Source organism: Passer domesticus, chromosome 8, assembly GCF_036417665.1.
Source record: "Passer domesticus isolate bPasDom1 chromosome 8, bPasDom1.hap1, whole genome shotgun sequence".
In the NCBI taxonomy this organism is placed as follows: domain Eukaryota; kingdom Metazoa; phylum Chordata; class Aves; order Passeriformes; family Passeridae; genus Passer; species Passer domesticus.
In genome coordinates this window covers 3,145,828-3,165,577 of record NC_087481.1, presented here as the reverse complement: position 1 = coordinate 3,165,577, position 19,750 = coordinate 3,145,828, and the positions used below count along the sequence as shown (strand labels likewise).

General features: G+C 49.3%; 1 pseudogene; it reads right to left on the bottom strand.

The window, feature by feature from the left end:
* Nucleotides 1–14,631: 14,631 nt before the first annotated feature.
* Nucleotides 14,632–19,517, bottom strand: LOC135306087 (zinc finger protein 239-like; annotated as a pseudogene).
* Nucleotides 19,518–19,750: the final 233 nt, after the last annotated feature.

Below are 19,750 nucleotides of genomic sequence, written 5' to 3'. Positions count from 1 at the left end.
AGCAACAGGATGCAGGAGGTGTTTTGTCTCGGCTTCCCTGCCAGTTAAAGAAAGGCAAAGTTTTGTGCAATGGCAGCAAGACACTGCTAATAGGCTCTGACAACAAAGCAGATGTGTTTTGCTTATTCCCTGGGAACACCCACAGTGTCAGAGTGAAATGGTATTTTTCTGTGGCCCCACATTCTCCTCTTGCCTCTTGTGTTCAGCTGACAGCACTGTGCAGTGTCAGGTGGAGGTAAATCTCCCTCTTTGCTGAGTAGGTAATGCCTTCTCGTGCAGGGGTTGCACCTGATGAGTTTAAGGTGTCAGCCTCTTCTGTTAACACTCTCCCTTTCTTCACCGTTGTTTCCTTCCTGCCTGCCTTCCTTTCTGCCTCCCTCCCTCCCTCCCTCCCTCCCTTCCTGTCTTCCTTTCTCCTGCCCTTCCTTCTATCCTTCCTTAGGCATTATGGACAGGAGATGGTGAAGATGTTGCTGAGGCATCAAAAATTTAAAATGCTTCTGGAACAATCTCTCTCCACGCGTGATCTGGAAGATATTCTGACAAGAATTAAGAAGAAAGTAAGTGCTTGACACGAGAAATGTCTCCTTTGTGCTAGTATGCTTACATTAGGTCAAGCATACCCAATGTGTCTTTATCTCATTTCTCTTCTGCTGAATCACTTTGCTCTTGGGAATGAGCTGTTAATCCTCAGCCTGTTCATCTGCAGGCTGCAAAGAAACTGCCATTATTAGGGAATAAGTGGGGTTTGGAATACTTTGAATATGGGTCACAAAGAGGAAAGGGAAAGAGGAGAAAATGGGTTTACCTTTAAGAGTAAGCCCCCACCACGTTCTCCCTGCTCTGCCCCCAGTAAAGCAATTAACTGAGAATTGAACATAACAGAGTCTGAAGATAACAGTCTTTGCAAAAGACATGGAAGCAGTAGTACCAAGAAAACTTCCAAATATACAAAAGATGTCCAAGTCAATCCTAGTTACTACAATTACTGTCTGTCTTTTGGGAATACTGCCCTGCTGTCAAGCTCTGTGGAGCTGGAAGAAGCTTGGTGAATTCAGCAGCATCCAGTGAAAAATCCTTTGTTTGTTAGGAGGGGGATTTTATTTTTTTAATCAACGTTATAGAGTGTGCCTTTGTGCAGGCACAGGGAGACTGAGTGTTGAACCAAATCAACTTCCAACACAATAGGCCAACCCCCAAAGAGTCCAACTTTTTCTGCTGCTTCCTTTAAGACCACTCATTGCCTACCAGTTTGCATTATTCCCATTTGTGCTCAGGACTAATGAATTTGGGATTTTAGACTGCTGCTCAGTGTGGTAGCACCCATAACCTGCCTTGGGCTATTGAAAACAAAGAGTTGGCATCACTGAATCTCTGGTCTGTTTATTTCTGTAAGTTAGGAAATGTTTCCCTAGGCCTTGGTAGCAGTGATTCTGGTTCTAAGTTGTGTTTTAAACAGGAATTTCCTGTTTTATATCCTAAAGATTGATGGGGTTTTTTTATGTCTAACTAGGGGATGGAAAACCAGAAAGGTGAACTTCCATCTGTCAAGGAGCCGGTGGAGAAGAGGAACGATGGCTCCAAGAAGCCCCAGGCCACATTGCCTTCTAGCAAACGGTACTGAGCGCTTTTGTCAGATGTGACAAAGCCCATGACAAGCTTCACATGCCTCTTCTTCAGGCAAATCTTTCTGGCAGAGATGACCAGTGCCAGAGATTGTTTCCTTTCCCTACAAATGCTCTAGGATAAAAAATGTCTACTTCTGCATTACGCTGAACACAACTTCTCTGGAGAGCTTTCCACAAAAAATGGAGAGACAAAAAGACATCCATTGGTTGCAGCTCAGATGATCCAGTGCAGTGGCAAGGGCAGGGTTGTGGAGGCTAGGAGAGGTCCACTTTTCTGCTGCCTGACTTGGGACAAGTAAATTGAACTAGGGTGTTTCGGTTTTTTTTTTTAATCTGAGTGGAGTCTTTTCCAGATGGGTGTTTTGATGAGAAGTCCCAGACTAGAAGCAAGGTGCCATTCCACAAAGATGCAGGTCTCATCCATGTGATTTGGCCTGGCTGAATGATGGCTTTCTTACCCTCAGACAGTACCAAGTTTGAGTAGGAAGTAGCAAGGCAATTCCTTTGCAACTTTGGTCAACAGCTGTCTCAAGGTGGATGTTTTGTCTTGATATTCCTGTCCTTCATATATGTTGCTCGATGGAAAGCATGTTTGGTTTATTTCCCCCTGTGCTGCAATCAGCATTTAAGACAGGAATTTGGTCCTTGCTTTCTCTTCATGCCAGTGGCAGAGCTACCTATGCTCCTCTGATAACAGAGGGGATTTATTTAGCTCTGTCATGCTCAGCAGTGGCAGGAACATGACCACATGCCTCAGCAGCATCTAGCATCTTTCCATGCTTGTGGAAGAGACAGGTTGATCCAGGAGAATTGTTCCCTGTGGAGTTGTTGAGCTGTGCATCTAGTCTCTAGGGAAGCAAACAAAATGTGAGCGTAGTTCTGGGATGTCTGGCTTCTGGTTTTATCTCTGTTACTGATTTTCTGGATCCTTCAGATATGCCCCCGTTCACCTGTTCAGATGCATCTGAGCTGCTTTTGCAGATTGTCATGCCTGGTTGTAGAGACACTTCTCCAGAGTGATGAGTTTCCTTATTATAAGGCACACACATCCCATATGAAGAGGCATTTAAACTTGGAAGTAGTGTCTCTCTTTCCCCACAAAGCAATGTAACCTGTGTGCCTTGGAAGCCATCTGAAGATAGATCAGATGCATCTCATCCTTGGTTTTCCTGAGTGAGCACTGGGAGAATGTTCCTTGCAGATTGTCTCCCATAATGATAGTCACGAGGTCCATGTTGTTCTTCTGAGCCTCATGATTTTCTAGCTTGAAATAACATCGTGAGGAAAGCTCCTCAAGCTGTTTTGCTCACAATTAACTGAAGGCATTGTCACCAACAGGTCCTAATTTGGATTTATTTTCCAGGGTGAAACCTACCTCTGATGGACGCCTCGCACACCGTGCCAAAGCCCAGGTCACGCTGCCTGCAGCTGTGGAAGAAACGGAGCCGCTCCAGAAGCTTTACCATCTCCTGGAGGCCAAGGGGTTTCAGACACGCATGGAAGGAGTGGCACTCCTCCTAGACCTGTGCAAAACCAGCCCCCAGCTCATCTCCACTAACATTGTCCAAGTATGTAGGGTGTCTTCATTGTCCCTTTCCTTTAGCTCCTTTCCTAAGGCTGCAGAAGTAAAGTTAATTCAGTGAGTCTTGGCACTCCATCCTGGCTGTTTGGGACAGTCTGGTCCCTCTTACCCAGACAAATGTATACCAGGTTCAGGCTTCAGGACAAGTTTTTTTAGTCCAGCTGTATTTGTCTGGCCGGTGCCCATTGATGCTGTTCATCAGATGATGGCAGCATTTTCTGCTGCTGTAATTGCTGCTGTCTCCTACTGCTAGTTGGGTTAAGTGAAGGGAATCCAGCCACTGAAAGCATGGCTGTTGTTCTCTAGAGAAATGATGGATGTGCATGGGGAAGAGAAGTATTAGGCTGGGTTGGTTTAAACCCAGTTTTTTTAAAAGATTTTTTCTGTAAACTCCACCTTGTCTTGCTCAGGCACAACTCTGGAACTCATTTCCACTTGTCCCTATTCCTCCTGGTAAAGACAGTGCTCACCCTTCTTGGGGGGCCTTTTGTTCTCTTTGGAAAGGAAGAAACAACTAAGGACAGATCCATCCTTTCTCCTCCCAGTAGCTGCTTTTTCCAGAATATGGTGCCTGATGCTGTGGCTGTCAAGGGACTGAACCTGCTCTAAGGAGAGCTGTACAGCACATTTCATTTCAGAAGTCTCCCTCTTAGTTAGAGAAATGATCTGGATCCTGGAAGAGTTGATCAGAGCCCTGCCCTTCTCCAGACACAGGTTTTGAGACAGACAAAATCAAACTTAGATCTTCTCCAGCCATAGTTTTGCCAAAATCATAGCTGCCCTCAGTACTTGAGGGAACTGTATAGAAAAATGGGCATTGTAAATATCTGCTTACGTACTTGTAAAGCACAAGTAGCCTTTTGCATTAACAAATGGAATTGATTTAATGATTTCTAGATGGAGAGAAATACAATAGAACTAATCTGTCCCCAACCAAACCTCTTAAAAACAGAAGAAAATCTTTCAAGCAGCATGAGGTTGCGCTACCATTCCAGTGAGTGGCCCACAGGAAAACAGTGCAATTGTGCAAGCAAGTGCTGACCTGAGAGAGAGGATCACTTTCATCTCTTACATTGCTGAGTGCTATATCCACTCTTCAAACAGACATTCTAATCCAGCTTTCATGGTGCTTGTTCTCTTCACAGATTTTTGATTATTTTGTCCTGAGAATATCTGACAGCCACAAGAAAGTGAAGCAGAAGGCGCTGGACGTGCTGGCTGCAATCATCGGCCTCCTGGAAGATGCCCTGAACCCGGTGATGATCCCTTTGGTGCAGGGAATAACAAAGAACCTGAACTCAAAGAATCCCGGGGTTCATGCCGCAGCTGTGAACGCACTGGAAGAATCCATTGCTCATCTGGGTAAGGCTGAGCCCTGGCATGGACTCTCCTCTCCTGTGCCTCTGTCTCTCCCACACAGGAGAACGCTGAGTGCCTTGGTAGCTGCTGTTGTCTGTGGAACGCTCCAGCTGGCAGCCACCAGAAGCTGTGCAGGTGCAGTCCTTATGCACCATCCCCAGCAGGCTGGAATGTGCAGCAGCATTGCCCAACAGTCCCAGGAGCCCTTGGCTCTGTGCTGCAGGTCTGAAGAGCAAGTCCTGGACTACAACTTTGCTACAAATCAGAGGGAAAGGGGTTTTGCAGTTTTCTTGGTCCCCATTTGAATTCCCAAATGAACAGCTTTGCTGTTGGCATGCAGGGACACTGGCCCATCAGAGCTTCTGCAGAGCAGCCACCTGACAGGCTCTACATTATAGGCATTAGCTGCCTATGTTCTACCTTTCTTCTTTCTCTTCTTTTTTCAAAGGGGAACTTATGATTCACCAAGTTAATTTCTTTGTAACAAGCAAGTCTAAATCCAGCTGCAACGATGCCTTGTTCTACATGTTGTTTTGTGTGGGGCAAGATGACAATAGCAAAGAACTACATAGGCAAGGGCTGCCCTAAATTCCTTTGCCACATAGACTTATGTCAGCTCTGAAAATGCCTGAAAAATGGAGTGTTGAGGAGGCAGATCTTCAAGGAGAGTTTCCACTTTCTCCACCTCAGCTGCTCTGTGAAGTCATGAACTGCCTGACTTAGTGCCTTTCTGTGTGCCAAGGATGGGCTTCTTCCTTTTTGCTCTGGGATGCAAAACCTTTCCACTGCTTCTTACATGTGACTGAACTCCTCTTGAGGTCCCTGATGTGAAATGCTTTAACATAGCTCCTGGTACAGGAGATGAGTTGGGATTTGCAAATGTGAAAGGAGAGCTTTTCTTTTGGAATTTTAAACCCTGCCAAGTAGGCAGGAAGGAAAGTCAATAACGATTCAGAAATCAGCAGAAATTTACTTTCTTTGATAAAATGGGGTTGCCCCTGCCCTTTCCCTCCCCACTCTCCTTTCTCCTATGACCTCAGACAAGTGAGCAGAAACATGTGTTTCACTTGTAGATAAAGTATCACTGCTGAAAGAGTTCAGCCACCAATGGAGTCATCTGAGTGGCCAAGCTCTGCTGGATGTCACCGGGAGTATCGCAGGTATGGCCTCCCCTTCTAAGCCAAGAGGTCTCCGAGGGAGTATTTACAGGGAATGCCTGTGAGCAGACAGCAGAGTAGCTCCTCCACACCAGGAGGTGCTGAGCTTGTCCCTCCTGCCCAGCAGCCAAGGCAGGTGTATTTGGCAGGTTTCCCTGGCTGCTGCAGAGCTGTGCAGCACCTGAGATGGGGCAGCGCTCGGCCTCAGGGCTGAGCCCTCACTGGGGCATCTCAGAACCCACCTGCAGGAAAGGGAGGGCTCAAATACCCCAGCTGGCTCCTCTCTTGGGAGCTCAGGGACATCTGTGATCCTTTAGGGAAAATGGTGGCAAACGCTGTTTCAGGGAATCAGTTTGTTTTGTTCTCACAGAATTCTTGTTTTTCTCTTGGGAAGTTTTGAGGCTGAACCGTGCAGAGCCTGGGGGTCACAGCTTAGGTCAAAACTCAAGACATGTCTTAGAGGCACGGATTTAGTGCAAGGCAGCCTTTGGGGGCACAGGGGCAGAAGCAGAGTGCTGGGCTCCCTGCCTGTGCTGAAATCCAAGTGGCATTGGAGTGAGCATTTCAGGGTGTGCAAACAGTGTCTGCCTGTGTCAGCGCTGTCCCAAATGCTGCAAATGCAGCTGTTAATGGATTGCTCAGAGGAGCTTGCTATGTCAGCAGTAGCCAAAGAATGGAAAAATTACAATCTCAATATATAGCAGAGAAGACAATTGTTAGCCTTGCTTAAGCTGCGGCTAAATCCACTGCTAATTATGCCAGCATCTTTAAATGCTAAATATCCCTAAATAATAGGGAAATTAGTTCTGCAGTTCTTTTGATCTCTTTTTCAAATAAAGGAATTAAGCATAAATTAGGACTACTTTGGAAAGAGCAGATGTTCTCTCTGAGATTTAGTAGGAACAGACAGCTGTTCCTCACCTTCAATAGTCACCAATGTCTTTAATTACATTTAAACTCAAATGAACTCCCATTTAGAAAGGGGTACCATAACCCTTTCCCTGCTTAGCAGAATTGGTTTGGGGTCTTTCAGGAGCTGTTTCAATGTTGAATTGTTGCATTAGGGTGCTGGTGGATTAGCAGCATAGAGAAAATGAAGTCTCTTCCAGCACAGGATAATAAATGGCTACTACATAACATTTTGCCTGATCAGAAAATAAGAATGGTCTCCAGACCACTTCAGGTTTTGATGTCCCAGCCAAATTTGCCATGCAAGAAGCCTGTTGGTAGTAAATTTTTGTCTGTGTTTGATATGGTTCAGTTCAGAAAATGAGCAGAGTGCAAATTTCAGAAACAATGTGAGAAAACACTTGTGTTTTGGTTAAATTTCCATCCGCTGTGCAGCATTTTTCTCTCGCTATGTCCCTATTTCAGTGGACATTATAAGAAAAAATGGCATTAACACTGGGAGTGGAAATGCCATTAAAATGTGGAGATGTCCAAATGCCACGGCAATGGGGTCTGGGTAATTCTCTAAGACACCCTGAGGTTTGAAACAGCATTTTGTTGGAAGCCTCAAAAGCATTCTGCCAAAGACAGCAGCTAGTCACTGGTGTTTCTCATCCAGCTGTCAGGCAGCACCCATCTCTGTGGGCTGGAGTTTTGAAATGGGTTCTAATGCTGCCCTTTGCTGTGCACCACTGAGCAAAGGGGAGAGCCAGGTTAGACCTTTGGCCCTTGACATCAAAGTTACAAAAATTGAATCATCCCTCTTATTAGAAATCTCTCAATTGCCTCTCTAGGGCATTTCCAAATCTTCAGTGTGGATTTAGACAACTTCTTAATGGAAATAAAAAGCAATTTGACATTTCAGTCATTGTTCTTGCAGAAACAGATTGTGAAATGCTTTAGGAAAGGTACAAAGTCTGCCACAGGGACAAGGCTCTGGTTGGAGAAATTAGTCCTGAGGGGTTGGTGGTTCTGTTTCCAGGATGATCAGCTGCATTGCCCGTTTCTGGGTCATGGGGCTCTGTGTGCTGTTTCACTGACCTTAGCCAGAGAGGCTCCCAAGAAGCACAAGCAGAGGCAGATCCCTGTTTGCATTGAGGCTGGTGGGTAAGGAGCTGTGTCTCTCTCCCGGCAGTGCTCGTGGAGTGTGTTCATGCCAGGAGCCCTGCAGTGGTCCAGCGCTGCGCCCTGCCCGTGCTCTGGTCCTGCCTGGAGAACAAGGCGCTGCCGGTGCGAAGCGCCAGCGTCCGCACTGTGCTCACCAAGCTGGCCTGTGCCCTCTGCCAGGTGATGGGCACCCAGCTGAGGAAGTGTGCTGCCAGCAAGCCTCCCCACGTGCGGGAAAACCTCAACAGCCTTTTGGGCTGGTGAAGCCATCATGTTCTCCAGAAAGCTGACCAAGAGCTGAGTTAGACACCTCCGGATGTGACTTCTTAGCTGTGCCAAAAATTACAAAAGACTAAGGAAGGGCGTGCATCTGCCCCTGCTCTCTCCATCGCTCTTCTTAGTCATGGCGTGTGGGGCCTGAAGCAACTCCAGACTGAGGACAAGATGAAGGCCCAGCTTGGCTCAGCCACACACAGAGGTGAGGGGGGAGCTGGGCCACTCTCTGCTGGGAGGAAGGGTCTTGTGGCAGCCCAGCCAGGCTGTGCACATTGCCAGGGAACAGCTGTGCCCTGCATGTGGCCCTGCAATGAGCTGTGCTGCTGCCAGTGCCCCGTGCAGCTGGAGGGCTGCTCAGCTGTTGGGCAGGGAGAGGAGCAGGAGGGTGCATGTGCAGCTGAGCCGTTGCTGGAGAGCACAGGGCTCTGGGCTCCCTGCTGTCCCAGGGCAGCCCAGAGGCCAGGCTATTTCTGTGGCATCCCGGTGGAAGTGGGGCAGTGTTTTGCACCCTGGCCTGCCTCAAGTGTCTGCCAGCAGGAGCATGTTTCCCTGTGCAGTTATTGGAAATAATGTCCCATAAAATATCTTGGCAAGAAATATGTCCCATGAAATATGATGCTTTGGCTGTGTTAGGTTCGCATTGTGGCCTCTGCTGTACTTTGTGTCTCCACTTTGCAGATCTGACTGCCTACACTCTTACCAACAGGTTTTCTGGGCTGACTTCCCATTATCTCCTACCCTCACATTCAGAAGAGATCTCTTTCCTCCAAGCTCAAGAAAGAAGCTGCCGCCTGCATGAAGAGTATTTCAAGAATAGGATTTATGCATTAGCCTACATAGTTAGAGATGTACATATGTTCTGATCTTTAAATATAGTTTTGAATAAATGTGTTTTGATTGTATCTTTAAATTTTGATGACATATTTTTAATTGTATATATTTAATTTTGATGTTTTTTGAAAAGGTAAATAAATAAATAAATAAAATTTAAATAAACCAGGAGGAGAATGTGTGACCAGGACCTGCTAGCCCAGAGGTTATGGGAGTGCAGCTCACTCCATGTGCCAGTGTCTCACCACATCCTTTCCTCACTGGGCTGCTCCTCTTCCTCTTTTGCCATGTCTTTTTTGTGTCATTTGTGCTACTCTTTTTAAATTGGCATTACAACAGGACCACCTCTTCACATGTTTGGGGGACAATGGAAACAAAAGATCCTGTATGGTCAAAAGTTTTCTACCTGGATGTGTTCTGTGCTCAACAAAGCCCTGAGCAAAGAAACCAAGAGAAGTGTGCCCAAATGCCAAAGCTTTGCTCCTTTGCAATCTCACACAGATCTGGCTCACAGGTGACTTCAGGCACAATTTCATAGGTAAGAAGAGGATGTGTATTTCACTGGGAAAAGATGCCCTGCTTTGGAATAGTCATCTGTATGTAGATTTACCCAGGACAGCAGTCCAACAGTGTTTTTTGCAACTTGCTTGCCAAGGGGTGAGTGGGCTGTGAGGCCAATAGCAAGTGACAAGGATTCCTCAAATCTATTTCCACTGCAGCCTGGGTGCCCTTCTGCCCAGGGCTATGGGATCATTTGTTCCCATGGACTGGTGCTTGCCAGGGTAATGAATTCCTGCATTGCTGGAACAAGCAATTCTGGATTCCGCTCCAGCTCTTGGTGGGCTGCATGATCATTGACAATGCTGCCTTTCCAGAAATTATTCTACAGTTTCCTTTCATAGTCATTTGAAGATTTAAACTTCACATTTCAATTTGTTTTGCCTTAGGGAAAAATACTTCTGGGCCCAGTGCAAACTGTAACCTTGTGACAGCAAAGTCCTCATGGTTGCCAGCTTCTGATGTTCTAGAAGAAACTGCATGTGAATGTGTTAATTGAGTTTTCTGAAGGAGAACTCTGTCTGACTCTGTGTCACGTGGCTGCATGTGTTGGCATAGCTATGGGTCTAGTCCTGGCCTAGTAAAGCCCAGGCAGGGTGGCATGTTGCAGGGAAAACAAGTCCACGAGCTTATGGGGTTGCCATCACCAGCAGAGCCAATGTGTCCTTTGGGGATTTCTCTGGAGACAAAATTAGGGACCTGCTCCATGCCACAGTACTCTCTTAGATCTTTCTAAACTATCCTAAAAAAGGCAGTGAAACTTCACATCTCCTTGCACAGTCACTGTTTGGATAGGGGCATTTTTGTCCCTCCTCAAAGGCATTGCTCTTGCACACCAGAAACATGAACATCCACCAACAGGAATGATGCATGGCCCTCCTGCTGCTGCTTCAGAGCTCTGGGAAGTGCAGACCTGGGTATTACCAATGGGAACACTTAATTAGCATTTCATGCTCCTTCAAGATGCCCAGATCTCAGGGCTTTTAGTTTCAAAGCAGCCACTGTACTTGCTCCAGGGAAAAACAGTAAAAGGGAAACAGTGATTGCCTGCCTTGCAGGGGTGTGGGGGAAACCTGGAGTGTCTGTGTCAAAAGATGAATGGGAAGAGTGCAATTGCCAAAGCCAAAGCTTTGTTAGGATAGCAGGGTCAGTTCTTTACTGCCTGCTTGCATGGAAGTCATTTCAGAACCTCCTTTTTGTATCTCGTGCAGAAAAGGAGATATTAATAATACCATGCTACTTAAAAACACATTGTGATGCAGATCTGTAGTGATTCCCAATGAAGCAGACTGCCTGCTTTGTCACTGCCAGCTCTGGGGACCCTGCAAGAGACCGTAGGGTATGCCGTGCCTGTTTTATATCCAAGCAAAGCTTGAGTTTGCTTATTAGTGTGGAATAAATACAAGGGTAATAAAATGGACAATTAACCTGGTGACTTTGGAGGATATGCTCATGCTTTCACACGTCAGACCTGTACCTCATGCTCCCAAGGCTTGTTACTCATCATGAAATATTTCAATAAAAAATCACAGCTCCTGTGTTACATCTGAATACAATTGGATCAGATCATCAAGAATTCTGCTGGCAAGAACAAGACAAAAGCCGTCTGACACTCACTTGCAGCTGTCCTGGATTTCTGCAGCCCTTTGTGAAACGATGCTGTGGCCAGAGTGTTTGGAGTTGGTTTGGGCCTTTATGAGAGATCTGTGTAACAGCATGCTGGGCTCTCCTGGCAGAAAACTGTCCAAGCCCAGGGACATGGTGCCAGCAGGAGTGGAGCAGCCCCACTCCCAGCCCGAGAGCGTGAGCTGAGCCACGCCGGGGAGAAAAGACACCGAGGGGCTCCAGCCCAGCTGCTTCACCTGCCGTGACCGCTCCACAGAGATCTGCCTCTGGGAGAAAGTCGACGCTGGACAAGCATGGAGCTTTCATCTGCTGCTGGAGTTGCTCCATGACAGCTCCTGCTCTTCCCGAGGGAGAACCCAGCACCACCTTCTAACGCGTGTCCTGGGGGGATTTTCCTCTGGCATTCTGGGTCTTTGTCCCAGCAGGGGGACGGTGAGGTCTGGCAGTTTGATATCTAGTACTCACTGGCTTTTTTGCTTGCTTTTCAGCCATTCCACTTCTTAATAAACTGTTGCAATTTTTTTCCACTTTCATCTATTAGTATTAATTTCCTGTTACTGGAAGGGGATTGTTGGAACACTTTAGAGGAGACGACTCATTGCAGAGTGTCCTGTATTAAGTTCTCCCAAACTGGAGAGAACTTAATGAGACCCATGGCTTCACAAAGGAGCAGCCCCAAGGCTGCTGAGGGGAAGGCACAGAGGAAGACAAACCCAGTATTTCTGAGGGGAATTCCTTGACACCAAACCAACCTGAGTCGTCCAACAGCTGACCTGACATTTTGAGACATGGGCCAAAGGGGAAAGCTTGCAGTGTGTTTGGTCCAGGCCGGGTCATGCTCAAGGCAAAGGTGTGTCAGTGCACTTGGCTCCTCCTCTCCTCATTGTGCCCAGCACACACAGGAGCCCAGAGCTCCTGCAGAAACCATCACAGCACTCAGTGGGAGCAACTTGTGTCCAGTGCTCACATAGAGCCGTGTCCAACATGCACCTCATTGGAATGAGGAACTGTTCCAGCTCTTTTAGGAGCTAAGGGGGTTTGGCCTTCAGATCAGCTCCTTCCCAGCTCTTGATTTGCTGCCCTGGCTGAGCTGCTGCTTGTGGCAGCACTTGTTGCACAGCTGCCAGCCCTGCTCTGCTGGCCAGCAGCCACTGCAGGAGCTTGTGCTAGTGACATCGAACCTTTCAGATCTTCCTCAGGAAAGCTCCGGGCAGAACTTGTCAAAAGAGCATTGCCTGGGCCATGCCTTTCACATTAAATCTCTCCTCTGTGCTTGGTGCCACACACAGTAAATATCTGAGGAAGCAAGTTTTCTACTCCAGAAATTCCTTAAATCAATCAGTTAAACTGTAACAGAACACGATTTGGGATGTGTAATCTCACTTTAATTCATTGCGCAGAAAGCTTCAGAGAGCTGTGTGACCTAAATGACCTTGCCACCAAGAACTCAGAAAAGTGGGAGAGATGGAATCAGCAGCACAAGGATCTGCATTTTGATTCTCCCACAGGCCTGAGGACACAGCCCACTTCCACTGGGCCATGGCTTTTTACCCTACATCAAAACCTCGTGCTTCAGATTGTGGTGGTGAATGGCCCCGGCCTTGTCCGGCCACACGGTGACCTGAGAAACGCTTGTCAGGCCTGGGCCTTGCTGAGCAGCCCCTGGGCCCAGCTCCTCTTGAGCTTCCCAGAGACACCGAGCGCTGCCAGGCACTTGTGCTGTCTGACCAGCTCCTGGGGTGTCCTGTGAGCTGCCTTGGAAACCGCTTTTCCTGCCTCAGTGGCATGACATCCTCCTTCTCCCACTCTCAGAGCCAGGCTGCTGACCCACGGGGCGGCCACGATGAAGCGTTGATGGCTGAGGCCCCTCGCCTGTGGCCCATGAACAGCGCTCCCAAAGGAGGCCCTTGGGGCTCTCCTGGAGCCCAGAGGTGCCAGCAGCAACCTCCCTCTGAGTGGGGCCTCGCAGAGCCAGCGCGCTCTCAAGCTTGCTGCACTGGCAGCATGCCTGAGCAGCCATGGATCCTGGGCCAAGAGCCCACTCCTGGAGGCTCCAGTTTAACCACTGCTCAGCTCCAGTGCTGTTAAGCTTTTAGGCCGTATTCCTTTTGATCCTTGTCCTTTCTGTCCCTTTCTCAAATGCACCTAAACACACACACACACACACACACACACACACACACACATACACACACACACACACACATAATTCTCAGAATGTTTCTCATTTGATTGACTGAATTTTGTTCCTTGCTTTTTTCCTCATGTTGTTCCTTAACCAAGTAGTAAGTAATAATGTGAATGTTGCCAATGAATTTTCTTGAGCTGTTGCTTAATATTCTATCTGGCTTTTACTGAACCTTGCCTGGGAATTTTTAAGCAATCTCAGACACTTGTTCATACCAAGCCTTGGGAGCATGAGGTGCAGGATTGACAATGGAAAGCAAGAGAGTCATTCAAGAGGGATGAGTTTAACTGTCCATTTTATTACGCTTCTATTTATTTCACTCTAATAAGCCAAGCCAAGCTTTTCTTAGAGGCAGAATGTGTGTGGGAGGCACTACAATATTATCCCATAGCTCTGGGCTGAATGGCACCCAGACTTGGGCTGCACGAGCTGGGGAAAAAGATGTTCCTGCCCTTGAACTTCCTTCCTATCAACAACTGAAAACAAAATTATAAATCAATAAACTAACATTACAATGAAATCAATTATAATAAAAATGAAATATTTTTTCTTACGTTATTCCAATGATCCAAGCAAAACAACAATAACTATTACTATAATATTAAGAATAACTATAAACAAATTATATACTAAGAAATACCTTCTGAAAGCTTTATCGTAGTAACTAATATACTTTAGACTAAAAATATATAAAAAAACTAACATACAATCTAACACGCCTTAGTAAAACAATTCGTATTACAAACATACTAAACACAAAACCAAGCACCACTAGAATTTCTCCTACATTTTAACCAAACAATTAAACTTTAATAACACCCTTAAGTACTCTAAAACAATTCCAATTATTTTTTAAAATTTAATTGTAGGTGAGTGCTTTTATTTGGATATTGGTTTTTGGATTGTTTGGGTTAGATGATTTAAAAAATGGGATTTTTATAGCAAATTAATCATCTGAGAAGGCGGCACTCTGCAAACAGAACTGACTGAAAATGAATGGGACAGAAATCAGTAACTCTGAAAGTTTTATTTGCTGTCAAATACATCCCACCCAGCCAGCCCCACACAATCCCCATCCCACCACTCCCAATTGGGATCCCACTGCTCCCAATCCCTTTCCAACCCCATCTCCCCCTGGTGGTTGTGGAATTGAGTGAGTTTAGCCTGGGATTGAGTTTTTTTGAGGAGGGAACAAGCAATTTGAGGAGGGATTGAGCCTTTAGGGGTTAAAATTCAGTTGTTTTCAGTGGGATTTGAGTGGTTTTGAGATGACAGATCCCTCTTGGCTTTTGGAGGGCAAAGAGAGGAAGACGAGAAAAAAATTAAAGCCAAACCAAAAGGAAAAGCAGGCAGGTGTGTTCCCAAAAGGGATCACAGGGAATGTGGGTCACCAGGGCTGTGCCCAGCGTGGGTCCTGCAGTGGGGGATGGAGCTGGAGCAGCACACAAAGCTCTTCCCGCACTCGGGGCACTCGCAGGGCTTCCCTCACCGGTGCCTCCGTTGGTGCTGGGTCAAGTGAGAGCTGCTGGAGAAGCTCTTCCCACACTAGGGATGCTCGTAGGGCCTCTCCCCAGTGTGGATGCGCCAGTGCCTGACAAGGTGGGAGTTGTGCCTGAATCCCTTCCCGCAGTCGGGGCAGCAGAAGGGCCTCTCCTCTGTGTGACTCTGATAGTGCCGGAAAAGATGGAAGCGGATCCGAAATCCCTTCCCACACTTGGAACACTCATAGGGCCTCTCCCCAGAGTGGATCTTTTGGTGGACAATCAGGCTGGAATGCTGGCTGAAGCTTTTCCCACACTCCCCACACTCATAGGGCCGTTCCCCAGTGTGGGTCCTCCGGTGGCTGATCAGGTGGGAGCTCTGCCTGAAGCTTTTCCCACATTCCTCACACTCGTGGGGCCTCTCCCCAGTGTGGATGAGCCAGTGCCTGAGGAGGGTGGAGTTGCGCCTGAAGCCCTGCCCGCAGTCGGGGCAGCGGAAGGGCCTCTCCTCTGTGTGCGTGCGCTGGTGCACGAGGAGATCAGAGCTGGTCTGAAACCTCTTCCTGCACTGATCACACTCGTAGGGCCTCTCCTCAGTGTGGCTCCTCCGGTGCACGATCAGGTGGGAGCTCCACCTGAAGCTCTTCCCACACTCCTCGCACTTGTGGGGCTTCTCCCCATCAGGAACCTGCTCATGGACCACCAGCTCCGAGCTCTGGCTCCATCTCCGGCCGCCTTCCCGGCCCAGGCTGGCTCTTTCCCCCTCAGATCCCCGCCATCTGCGTTTGCAGCCCCTCCTCGTGCAGCATCTCCAGGGCTTTTCCTCCCCGTTGGGTTCCTGTGCCATGGAGCCGCTCAAAACGGCCTCTGCCACGAGGTTCTGCCGCGGGGATTTGTCCTCCCTGCTCTCCATCCTCAGCTCCTGCTCTGGGGGAGGAAGGACAAGGACAGGATGGTATTTGCCTCCGGGCCACAGGCAAGGGCAAGGAGATGCCCCCAGGCTGTCCTGCAGCTGGGGCCATGCTGGGCTGGGAGAGGGGAAAGGGGCACTGACTTCCTCGTCCCCTGCCTCAGTGTCCAGGGACATATTCCTCTCTCTCACTGCCTCACAAGAAGTTACAAAGGGAAATCCTGGTTTGGGGAAAACAAGGGATGAGCACATTGACTTTGAAAGTCTTTCCTCCCAAGTCCCTCTCTACAAGTTACCGGGCATCTGGGCTCCAGAAAAACCTCCCAAACACCAAGATTCAGCCTTGAAAAAGCCTCCCAGGAATTCCCCGGCCCTGCTCCCTCCTCTCTGCTCTTTGGGAGTTCCCCCTGTCCCAGCTGCTGGGGTCACGCTTGCATTGGGGGTCCCCCTTCTCCTCGGTGCCCACCCTCCCCAGCCTGCTGGCAGTCCCAGCAATCCCAAAAGCTGCCCCCTCTTCGCTCTGCCCATTCAGGGGTGCCAGGGCTTTTTGGGCTCCCTTTTGGGCTCCCTTCTCCCCTCATTCTCTGCTCTGGGCTGCAGGGGCTCCAAGGAGTCCCCCCTGCCCCTCTCCAGCCTCTGCAGGCTCCCGCCAATGGCGGCGCTCCCCCCTCTCTGGGCTCCCCACTTTGGGCTCCTGGGGGACACAGGGCTCTGCTCCTCCAGGCTGCCTCTGCCGCCAGCCGCCACCCCCCGATGTCCCCCCAAGGGGCTTTTTCTGCCCTGCCTTGGAGTTCTTCATTCTCCAAACATCCCCCCAAAAAATCCCAACCCAGGCACTCCCCAGAATATTTGGGCTGAGCTCCACCTCCCTGGGCACCTCCAGACTTCCTATGTGCCTGACCCTGGGACGACCTGGAACACCTTGGACCCCCATTCCAGCCTTTCCCTGCCCCCAGCCCCACCCTTCTGCAAAACCAGACACGCCCTGAACTCCCCCTTCCTGAACATCCTGGGTGTCCCTATGCCATGTCCCACCTTTTTTGGGAAACCCTGGACTCCCCTTTCCTGGGCTCCAGGCCCCCTGGAACTCCCTTCTGCCTCTTCATGTCCCTGCCCCCCATTTCTGTGACCCTGAGCCCCTCCTGCAACCCATTCCTGAGACCCGAGACCCCCTTTTACCTCATTGCCCAGAACTGAGACCCCCCTGCACCCCCTTATCTGGCACCAACTCAACTTCCCCTGGCCCCCGCCTCTCCCAGCACCCAGCCCCACCCTTTTGCCTGACCTGGGATCCCTGGGCCCCCATTCCTGCATTTTCCAGCCCCCAGACCCTCCTTTTTTCACTCCCAGGACATCCCGGTACCCCTTTTCCTGGGCACAGGATTCCCTGCACACCCCATCCCAGCTCTCCCAGTCCCTGCACCCCCTTTCCTTGACTCTCAGCCCCTGAACCTCCTTCCCAGCTCGGCCAGCCCTTCAAGTCCCCCTTTCCTTGGCCTCTTGACCCCCCTGGATCCCCAGTCTCTCACGTTCAGCCCCCCAGCTCCCCCGATCTCGCTGTCCCCCCAGTTCTGCACTCCCTGCAGTACCTGGCAGTGGCGCTGTCGCAGCCCGGCCCTGTCGCCGCGTCCTCTCAGTGCCTGTTCGGGCCCTGCCCGACCAGCCTGACACGCTCGACTGCGGGGGACACTCCCCTGTGCCCGGGCTCCAGGAGAGCGGCCGGGGCTGCCAGCCCTAAACCACAGGAGCAGCTGGCAGACGCTGCTGCAGGAAGAAAGGGCCCACTCTGGGCAGGGTAAAGCCAAGGTTTATTTCAGGGCTCAGGGCAGCTCTGACCCTCAGGGCAACCTGCTGCACACAGCACACACTCAGCCCCTGCACCAGCTTGGAAAGGGGGGCGCAAACAAGGCAAAGATACATCCAACAACCAATGGGGGAAACGGGGGGTGTGCAAACCGGGCAGATGGACATGAAGGATCACAAATGAGGAAGCACCTTAAGGGAGGGCCCTGACCTCTGCCCAATCACTCCACGCCCCTGTGGGAAGATACTGGAAAGAGGGGAAGGGAGGCCGAGGGATTGGCAGGGGCCCAGGGAGGAGACTGGGGAATGGCTCTGCAGCCACAGGGAGGATTGACATGGGGGAGGAGGGAAGTCACTTGGGGCAAAGCATTTTCAGGAAAGAAGCGGGGCTACATCAGGGAACCATTGCAAACTGAGAACAAGGAGAATAAAACACAATACAACACGGCCTGGGGTCCCCCAGTCCTTGATTGTGGGGGACGTGGACGGGATCCCTGCGAGCGCTGGGGCAGCGAGCGGGGCCGGATGGAGCCGCAGAGAGCGGGGATGGTGGGGGGAGCTGAGCTGGGATATTGGGACAGCCAGGGCAGGGATATTGGGATAGCCAGGGCTGGGACATTGGGATAGCCAGAGCTGGGATGTTGGGATGGCCAGGGCTGGGATATTGGGATAGCCAGGGTTGGGATATTGGGATAGCCAGTGTTGGGATATTGGGACAGGCAGGGCTGGGATATTGGGATAGCCACACCTGGGATATTAGGATAGCCAGAGCTGGGATATTGGGATAGCCAGAACTGGGATATTGAGATAGCCAGGGCTGGGATATTGGGATAGCCAGAACTGAGATATTGGGATAGGCAGGGCTGGGATATTGGGATAGCCAGTGCTGGGATAATGGGATAGCCAGCCCCGGCTCAAGGACAGGAACGGGCCCGTGGCCGACAGTGCCCTGGAGACGGGGCCGGTACAACCAGAGCAGGGGGGACTGGGGGGAGCCAGGGGCTGGGCTGGGATCTGTGGGAATGGAGGACTCTGAGGGGCTGGGATGGGATCGCTACGAGGGGTGGGATTTCATCTCCTTCCAGCTGGGACCCGGGAGCTTTGCAGTGTCCGACGGTGCCACCTGGATCACCTGGAGGTGCTGGGAATGCAAAGGGATCATGGTGGAGCAGATGAAGCATTATCTGGGACACAGCTGTGTGGAAGAGCTCCCAAAATCCATCAGACATGGTCGGGAGGCTCTGGAGCACAAAGGTGGGTGTGGGAAGAGGAGGGGAGTTCCTGTGGGAATGTGGGATTCAGGAATGAGGGCCTTGGGAATGCAGAAATTGCCATGGAATTTCCATGGCCGGATCTCTCTCATCCCAGCCAGGTGAGAATTCCATGGATGGATCTCCCCCTAACCCATTGCCCTGGGAATTCCATGGGGAAATGATTTGAATGGATGACCAATGCAATGCCAGCAGTGCAACTGGGAAATACAAAGCTGTGTTTTGTGTCAGGTTCCTAGAGGCAACGTGTGTATTTGTGATTGTGTGGAAACTGACCATGGGACAGTTATGAAGACAAATTCTAATAAATAACTGAGGAGGTAAAGCATGGAAGAAGGCCTTTGAACCTATCCTTTGTTCGCAATTACCCTTTGTAAGTCTTCAGTTGATTTAGGATCATTTGAATTAAAGCTTTAAGGATGTTTCTCTTTGACAGGAACTTTCTGCTTGTAGCTAAGCCTTAAAGAGTTTTGCAATAATAACCTTTTGAAGTATAATTTTAGAATATTGCTCGTAGTAAGGATCTTTGAAACCATAGCTTTAGAATATATAAAAAGGAAACGTGCTTATCTCGATACATTAAAAAAACAGTGAAAAGCAGCTTAAGAAAGGAAGATGAACATCTACTCAAGGATTGATGGTTTCGACCAAGAGAAGCTGGACATCACTGTTATGAGATTTGGAATTAAAAGGTGGACCCATCTGGAATCTGGACCTCACAAGCTGGGAGACTTCTTTCTTCTTTCGGAAGCCGGACCCCACCATCTGGGGATACTCCTTTCTGGGATACATCCTGAGAAAAACTAAATCATAATAGTGTATAGAATTGTGATGTAAAAATTGGGAACGGAAACTGCTGAGAAAGCTTATGAGTACCCCTATCAATGCCTGTAAGCCTCAACTATCGGTGTGCAGCTGGAGGGAAAACTTCCCCCCCTGTACCCAGCCTGTATTGCTCATACTTTACCATATGAATTAATAAATTGATTGCTGCTTGAATATTGGCCTAGTCAAGCTTCTCATTT